This window comes from Procambarus clarkii, chromosome 12 (genome assembly GCF_040958095.1).
Source record: "Procambarus clarkii isolate CNS0578487 chromosome 12, FALCON_Pclarkii_2.0, whole genome shotgun sequence".
Lineage (NCBI taxonomy): Eukaryota > Metazoa > Arthropoda > Malacostraca > Decapoda > Cambaridae > Procambarus > Procambarus clarkii.
In genome coordinates this window covers 40,106,947-40,116,695 of record NC_091161.1, presented here as the reverse complement: position 1 = coordinate 40,116,695, position 9,749 = coordinate 40,106,947, and positions in this window count along the sequence as shown.

Below are 9,749 nucleotides of genomic sequence, written 5' to 3'. Positions count from 1 at the left end.
GGCCGAGAAGTGCGTTATATTTATTTAATTTATTTATTTATTTATTTATTTATATATTTATTTATTTATGCATATACAAGAAGGTACATTGGGAATGTGAGGATACATAATATGGTAATTACAGTCAATAATTACAATAATTTTTTCAATTATTTTTGATAGAATGGGTAGATTTGATATTGGTCTATAATTGTTTATGTCCGCCGGATTGCCTCCTTTATGGACTGGCGTTACTCTTGCTTTTTTGAGGATATTATGATTGTAAACTGATAGACAGGTGCTATTTTGGAGTTTGTTTTTAGCTTGGTGTGCTGTGAAATACTTGCAATGGTATTTAAGTGTGGAATCAATATCAAGTATAGAAAAGCTTCAGATGGTGCATTCAGCTGATGAACATTACCTAGTTCCTTCATCTGGGAAGAATGAAGACATATTGGTGCATTCGGATGATAAAAACTAACTACTGTAGTTCAATTGATAATATAAATAATAAATAAATACCAAAATAAATAAATACTAATATAAACTTAATAAATAAATACCATTAAACTATTTTCTGTTTAACTGTTAGAAAAAATCAATTAGATATATAAAAAGAAATAAAAAAGATTACATGGATAGTAAAATCTGGATTCCCAACTACAATTTATATAGATGTGATAGAGAAACTAGGTCAAATGGAGGAGTAGGTCTGTATATTAAACAGCACCTGACGTGCACAGAGCTACTAAACTCAATGTGGTGGTAGAGGTTTTTGGAATTAAGGAAGAAAAATAAACCTAATTATTATTCTAATATATAAACTGCCTGATATAAAGGTTGAGGAATTCACAGACAGCACATACTGTGCTGGCATCGACTGCCGTGCCGGCATCGACTGCCGTGCCGGCATCGACTGCCGGGCCGGCATCGACTGCCGGGCCGGCATCGACTGCCGGGCCGGCATCGACTGCCGGGCCGGCATCGACTGCCGGGCCGGCATCGACTGCCGGGCCGGCATCGACTGCCGGGCCGGCATCGACTGCCGTGTTGGCATCGACTGCCGTGCCGGCATCAACTGGTAATTTAAACAAAAATAATAGGCACCACACAGCAGATTGATAGCACATATAAGAAGCCCACCACACACTACAACTATCACCACACACACATTACAACCTCCACCATTACATATAACAACCACCACCATGTGAGAAATCTTTAAGGAATTCTGATAAAGAAAGAGATCTAGGGGTAGTTCTAAATAGAAAAGTATCACCTGAGGACCACATAAAGAACATTGTGTGAGGAGCCTATGCCATGCATTCCAACTTCAGAATTGCTTTTAAATACATGGATGGCGAAATACTAAAGAAATTGTTCACCACTTATGTTAGTCCAAAGCTAGAATATGCAGCAGTTGTGGGGTGCCCATATTGTGTGCCCATATTGGGATGCCATCACATTTAAACCAACCAAGCCCACAAATACGTCAACATGGACCAGCATTACACCGTCTAACATACTCTGTCAGATGTAACAACTAAATTTGTGAATTCAAGACCTAATCTATTGTATAACACAGTGTTAGTACGAGAAAAACATTACTTACATTCGAAGCCGTGTTTTAAAATGGCGGGGATCTTGTACTGACGCTCCAAACTGTGTGTTCGTTTGCGTATGATGAACGTGTGACAATTTACTACAACAATTATTTAATTATTCTTATTCTTTATTTTACTATTTTTAGGGTACATGAAATTTCAAACTTATTTGCACACAATAATATAATTGCATTGTCATAACCTTTATATATTACGGAAAATACGATGACATGAACGAAGTCAAAGTCAAATCGAAGTCAAAGTCATTGGCCGAACGTATTAGTCATTTTTTTCTCACAAACGAGAGGGATAAAAAAGAACCACATAGTATACAGTAAAGTCAGTTTTATTCAGGAAAGTACATACATAGTTGATTTACAAACATAATGTTAACAAACATAATGTAAACAAAGAAAACATAAAATAAACAATAATGTAAACAAAGAAAACATAAAACAAACATAATGTATGCTTTTGTAAAATGATGGAAAGGATTTTGTTAAATAGGCTACTCTACCTTGTAGGTGATAACATGTCCAGTAATCTCTTTGGTTTTATGAAAGGCAAAAGTACTGCGGATTGTCTCTTAAAGTGTTTGTCTAATGTGGATGACAATTGTAGAGTTTTTGTTGATCTACAAGGAGCATTTGATAAAGCCAATGGGAAAGTAATCTTATACGAATTAGCCAATCTGGGAATAACAGGGAGATTGCTACACTGGATAAGGGATTATCTACAAGGCAGAAAAGGTCAGGTGTATTACCAGGGATACATGTCTGAGGAACGGAGGTTTCAGTTAGGTACCCCACAAGGGGGAGTATTAAGTCCCACCTTATTCAATGTATTAATGAACAGATTAGCATCAGAGATGTATCCTCCAGGGGTCACGACGATCATATATGCTGATGACATTCTTATACAAGGCACTTCTGGGAACAAAATTCAAACTGCTCTTAACATACTTGGTACAACCTGTCACAAGTTAGGCTTAGTTATAAATGCAGATAAAACCAAATACGAGTATAGGAAACGAAGAAATATAACACTTACTCTAAATGGTGTGGAACTGAGCCATGTTCAGAAGTACAAGTATCTGGGCATGTATGTTGGATACACATGTGAGAGTAAAAATGCTGAAATAAATCATATCAGCACCTTATGTAAAGCCCGTCTGCATCCTCTGAAAGCACTGGCTTTTTCTGGTAAAGGTGTTGGGTACCTATCTTGCGGATGTTATACATAAGTACTGTTCGGTCCCTGATAGACTACGCAGCACCCGTTTTGCCTTACACAGGCCAAGGCAGAATTAAAAAAATAGAGCTGATACAGAACGAGGCTATGAGGATTATTCTTGGATGTCAAAGAAATGCAATGATTGAAATAATGAGAATGGAATTAAATTTACAGAGTGTGTGTGATAGAGTCCGTGACATTTACACTAGAGTATCTATTCGTTTCATGCGTAGAAAAGGAGGGGATAAGCTGTTTCAGAGGGTTCAGACCTGCTTGAGTGACGTACACACTTCCAGGAAACTGAGGGAGACACGCTACACGAGGGGATTAGCTCATGACCTCAGGGAATATGACGTACTTGACTGCTGTAAACCCTCTCGACAGTGTAATATGTCTGCTCCCTGGAAAGTACAGAAAATAGACGTCGAAATTGTATCCCTCAAGGTGAAAAAGATTCATCATGAACCGGGACAATTACGGTGTTTGTATGGAAGCATGATATCTCGGTTACCAAGAGGCAACAGTTTACATGTATATTGCGACGGGTCGGTGGGTGAGGATGGCAGGGCAGGGTGTGGTGTGCTAATAAGGGAATATACGGAGTTTGGGACTGTGGACAGGATAATTGAACTCCGGCTTAGTAATTATATATCATCCACACAAGCTGAACTGCAGGCCATTCTGGCGTGTTTGGAGGAAGTACGTCATGACGACAAAAATGTTTTTGTATTTGTCGATAGCCGAGGAGCACTGGAGTCCTTAAACAGTCGAAACCCAGTCTTCATGTGTATAGTTGAGGACTGTAAGAAAAGAATTACTGAGATACAGCTGAAAGGTTATAGTGTGAAATTCATGTGGATTCCATCTCATGTTGGAATAGTGCTCAACGAGGTGGCAGATGACTTGGCCAAACGTGCCACATCAGGTTCGTGCCACCACTTCCAACACTCTTGCGGGTGGGCCGCGACTATTATTCTATGTTTATACTCATATCACCGTGTTGGGAATTTCATTGCGAGTCCATTGATACCAAAATTAACGCTGTAGGACAAGTGTGGAGGTGATAACAATCCCAAGAGTAAAAACATTTTGTTGCTGTTGGGTGCTCATGGCGAGTCATCTACGTAGGTATTTATTTGCTGCTGGTATCCCTATACCTTTCGTGACTTTTTTTACTGATGTTCTTCTAGAGAATTTTATTGCAAACACGTTGGTACCAAAATGAAATACGTAGCTCGAGAACTGAGGTCAGGAGAGTAAAAAGAGTATACACATTTTTGTTTTGACGCTTAAGTGACAAAAACGCCGCGCGCACATACCACTAACATTATACTGTGTGACTCACTATAGATGTAAAGTGCCTTGTATAGTGACTGTTGTGAGCCTCTTGTAATGTCACTTGTGACACCTCTTTGTATCACTTGTGACACAAATATATTATATTATATATATTATAGGGTACAAATACACAAATCACAGTACAAAAAGCACATTTAGCATACTGTCTATCATACAATTATCACACATCCAAACAATGTGATGTGATAAACTACTCTACTACTAAACTACATATTCTACAATCTGATTCTGCCTATTGCTTAATTTAGAAACTGTATGACCAGACCACACACTAGAAGGCGAAGGGACGACGAAGTTTCGGTACCGAACCAGTATTTTCCTAGGTCTTTCCTAAATCTAAACTTATGCAATTTATACCCATTATTTCGTCTGGTGCTGATACTTTTAATATCCCATTTGTTATGTCCATTCATCAACTTGTAAACCTCTATCATGTTACACCTAATTCTTCGCTGTTTCAGTGAATGCAATTGAGGAATTAACTTTGTCATTCTATGCTGGATACGTCCAAGTGAATTTATATAAATTCTATAGTACGGCGACCAAAACAACTGCATAATCAAAATGGGGCCTGACCAGAGCAACAAATTGATTGATTGATAAGAATTAAGCCACCCAAGAGACGGCACGGGAATGAATAGCTTTAAAGAGCAAGATATAGCTAAAGAACAAAACCAGGTGTCTTGTTATTAACCCATCGATTATTTATTTTTATTTATTTATTTATTTATATACAAGAAGGTACATTGGGTTTGTGAGAATACATAGCATAGTACAGTAATTGCACTCTTGTAAAGCCACTAGTACGCGCAGCGTTTCGGGCAGGTCCTTAATCTAACAGATAATTTTAAGTAGGTAAATTCTATCAGAATTAATAAAATGATAACAAATACATTGCCAGAAAAAAATGAGATGAGAGAGATTAGTAAGTATATTAAAGCACATTGGTATATTAAAGCTCTGATTGATTACATTGACAGCTTGATTGGTAATTTAAACAAGATTAATAGACACCATACAGCAGATTGACAGCACATATAAGAAGACGGCAATGATAAAGATGTTCAGATTGGGTACATAAAGATTGGGAGATTGATTAATAAATCCTAGTGTACTATTTGCCTTATTACGAACATTCATGCATTGATCTTTTGGTTTTAAATTCTTACTAATCATACTCCAAATTCCCTTTCGAAATACCAGACTTCGCAATCACAACACCAACTATCTCGTATCTTGTAACCCAATTATATCATTACCTAACCTCAAAACATTACATTTATCAGCATTGAACTGCATCAGTCAACCTTTTGCCCATTTCAAAACTCTATTTAGATCAACTTGAAGAGATAGTGAGTCTTCTTCTGTGTTATTTCCCTACCGATTTTTGTATCATCGGCAAATTTGCAAATGTTGTTACTCAAACCTGAATTTAAATCATTCATATATACAGTATTTAGCACTGTCTGTTTTTTTTTTTTAATGACCCTGTTTGTCGACCGAATTGTATTTGTGCTGCTTTCAGCCATGTTCCCCCCTTTTTATCTCTTTTTTTATTTGTTCTCAACTCTTTTTATTCTTTATGCTCAATTAGTATTAAGCTTTAGTCATTTTATTTTTTCATGCCCGAAACGCTTTGCGTAATAGTGGCTTTAGGCATTGTATGTACTAGCCCTATCTATAAACTCATTACTCTTTGTAAAATCTCTTGTATGTATGTACCTTACCTAAATAAACATTTGATTTGATTTGAGTATTATAAACAACAGAGGTCCCAGGACAGAGCTTTGAGGTACTCAACCTACAACATTTTCCAACTCTGACTTAACCCCATTTATACTAACTCTGTTGAGCGTTGACCATTTATACATCAACTCTGTTGATGTGAGCACTTAATTGGCAGTCAGTGGTGGAGCTTAATTCTTAAAAAGCAATATATACTTTCGATCGTGATTTAGTTTAGTCTGCCGTTTAAAGAAAAAAAGAGCATATCAATGTTATATCACAGAAAACGAATTTATCATAAACTCATGTATTTGTCTTACAGGCTATGGTGCCAATGTCAGAATTGTCAAAATGATGTACTTTGCATACATCAGATCTTTAGTGGATTATGCTGCACCTCTGCTTGTTTTGATGCCTGAAAGAAAGCTTGGAGGGCTTGATAAATTGCAGAACGAAGCCTTGAGGATAATCCTTGGGTGCCCTCGTACTACAAAGATACTTAATATGGGAAAGGAACTTAATATTCTGAGCGTTGTTGATCTTGTTACTGAAATTAACTGTCAAATTGGTATAAAAATGCTTAGGCTAACTCATCCTAATCCTTGCACAGAAGCCCTCCAGAATTTCTTTATTGAAGATCAGCATTGTTACAAATGGATAACAAAAACTGGAACTCAACTCAGAATGTATGGGGTTCATGATTTGTACCAAGAGAAACAACAACGGCACTTTCCTGCACCGTGGGAGGTTAAACCCTTTCCAGTTTTAATCCCTCCCTTTCCACCCAAGAAGCAAATTAGAGATCAGCCCAAGATTCGTCTTGAGGCAAAGCTCAACGCCTTAAGCCATATTGATGCTCTGTCCACAGAGCATTCTCTCTCTCAAATTATATACACTGATGGTTCCCTACACCGCACCACGGGTGCAGCTGGAAGTGCAGTTGTCCTGACAATGGGCGATGGCCTATACTTTGAGTGGGGAGTCCGTATAAACAACTGGGCCTCTACCCTTCAGACTGAACTATTTGCCTTGATATGTGTGCAAGTCTCAAAACTTGATACATTAGTTGTAAGTGACTCCTTATCATCCGTAAATGCTCTCAACTCTTTAGGACATAACTGTAACATGCTTGTGTCCAAAGCTAGACACAAATACAACAAAATTATTAAGGATGGTAACAGAGTCCATTTCATGTGGTCTCCATCTCATGTTGGGCTCCAAATGCATGATAGAGCTGATAAGTTAGCCAAAGAATCTGCCTTTAAAGGAGCCGTTGAGTGTAACCTTGGATTGTCAATGAGCAATCTGAGAGCAGCAGTACACCGAGAACTTCAACAAGATCTTGTAGATCTGAGGCAAAGTGAAATTGACACCAGTAATTCCATCTATCATCATACTATCATGCAAGAGGAGCCACACATCTATGGATCATCCAATAAAATCAGCAGACTTCTAGATGTTACTACTGCTCGGCTTAGACTCGGTTACAAGTATCTCTGGGAATTCTCATTATCTGCTGATGTAGACCTGACCAAATGTAAACTGTGTCAACAAAATTATTCGCACACCCTCTGTCACTATGTGATGGAGTGCGAAAAGATACGTGAATTTAGAGACAATTCTATAACCAATGTTCCAGCGATGTGTCAATATTTCATTCAAAATGATCTGCTACCAGAAATTTTAGCCAAATATCCCCAGTTTGCTAACTGTAGATAACAACTAAGTGATTGTAACCTATCCACCGCTGCCCACTGGATGGGGGGCGGTGTGCAGGACAAACATATAAATTTTGATACTAGGTCTCCACATATGTCAGTTGCTTAATTTAGAACCTGTACTTGAGGTCGATCTCGAACCCATTGTTGATGTGATGACTTATATTGAATTTTGTAACTAGCTCATCAAGATTGTAACTTGCTTAGCTAAATGAATTGTGGGGTTCAGTCCCTGAGCCCATTATGTACCTCTGTAACCCTTTCCACTACCGCCCACAAGATGGGTATGGGGTGCATAATAAATGAACTAAACTAACTAACTCATATTGAACTGATCCATCTCATGTTGGAATAGTGCTCAACGAGGTGGCGGATGACTTGGCCAAACGTGCCACATCAAAACCACAAGTTGACATTGAATGTGAATTCACAATGAGACAAATAAGAAGCAAAATCAGAAATATTCAGGTACAGGCGGGAGTGGAGAGGAGAGAGATAATGTATGAGATTAGTCAAACCATGCAACACTACATGTATGTGAGTCAAAACACCCATTTCACTTATGGTAAAAGGAGAAATGCTTGGAGTGACTCTGTGTACATGCGGCTCAGGCTTGGGTACAAATATTACTGGGAATATGGGATAGATGTTCATGATAATGACACGAAGTGTAAACTATGTGGTATGTTAAGGTCTCACACCCTGGCCCATTATGTTCTTGATTGTCCGTTGATTAATGTATATAGAAACACTGAGATAAGGACTGTTCCTGAACAAATAGCCTGGATGTGTCACAACGGAAAGGTTGATGATATTCTTGTGAGATATAAGAATTTTGCACCAAGACTGTAATATTTTGTTGAATTATCTGCAGGTGTCTTGCAAATTGTCTATACAGTATACCTAGGTCATAAAAGTATTTGTGTGTACGTCTGATAACATACTACTTGTGAAGGAGGAAATGTATATGTTTATCTCTCAGAATGTTTGGTAATATGTTTATTTGTGATGTGTGTCTATGTATGTATTAACACGTTGTACTAAATGGGGTGAGAATAGCTTGAGCTACCTCATCCCTTTGTTTTTCATGCCCGAAACGCTTTGCGTAATAGTGGCTTTAGGCATTGTATGTACTAGCCCTATCTATAAACTCATTACTCTTTGTAAAATCTCTTGTATGTATGTACCTTACCTAAATAAACATTTGATTTGATTTGAGTATTATAAACAACAGAGGTCCCAGGACAGAGCTTTGAGGTACTCAACCTACAACATTTTCCAACTCTGACCTAACCCCATTTATACTAACTCTGTTGAGCGTTGACCATTTATACATCAACTCTGTTGATGTGAGCACTTAATTGGCGGTCAGTGGTGGAGCATAATTCTTAAAAAGCAATATATACTTTCGATCGTGATTTAGTTTAGTCTGCCATTTAAAGAAAAAAAGAGCATATCAATGGTATACCACAGAAAACGAATTTATCATAAACTCATGTATTTGTCTTATCATATTGAACTGCATTCATATTTTTAATATATAACAATATGAATATCCAAATTTCTGTAAATCCCCTACCATGTTGGAATCTGTGGAAATGAATGAGCAAATGTGCTGGCTGAAGGCGCTGAAGGAAACCACATTGGTTTCATTTTGGATACAAATGTCCATGGAGATTCAGAATGGAAACTAATTATATAGTTGAACCTGCAGAGAGGAGTTTAAGAATCTGTGTTGAGAGTGATGGACACAGCCTTCACAATTATACTTCAGAGAATGTAAACATCTAAGAGTCATTAGAAATATGTGTAGAATAATAAACCCTATATTGTTTGAGTTAGGGAAAACACCATTTGTCATATAGATACTAGCTGTTCCTAAAGATTCACCCATTTTGCACCAGCAAGATAACATATAAGATTTTAAGGGTTGACGAATGTTAATCTTCTTGTTTGATAAACTGTGCACTTGAGACATAGTTAATAAGAACACACCAATATATAAGACAACAAAAAGTTTTCAGATTCTTTCACAACACTTTCCTGCAACTTTTATAATTTATATAAATTATTTTAGGGAATAATACATAAATTATATATTTAAACATGATATTAGTGTTTATTGGAATGC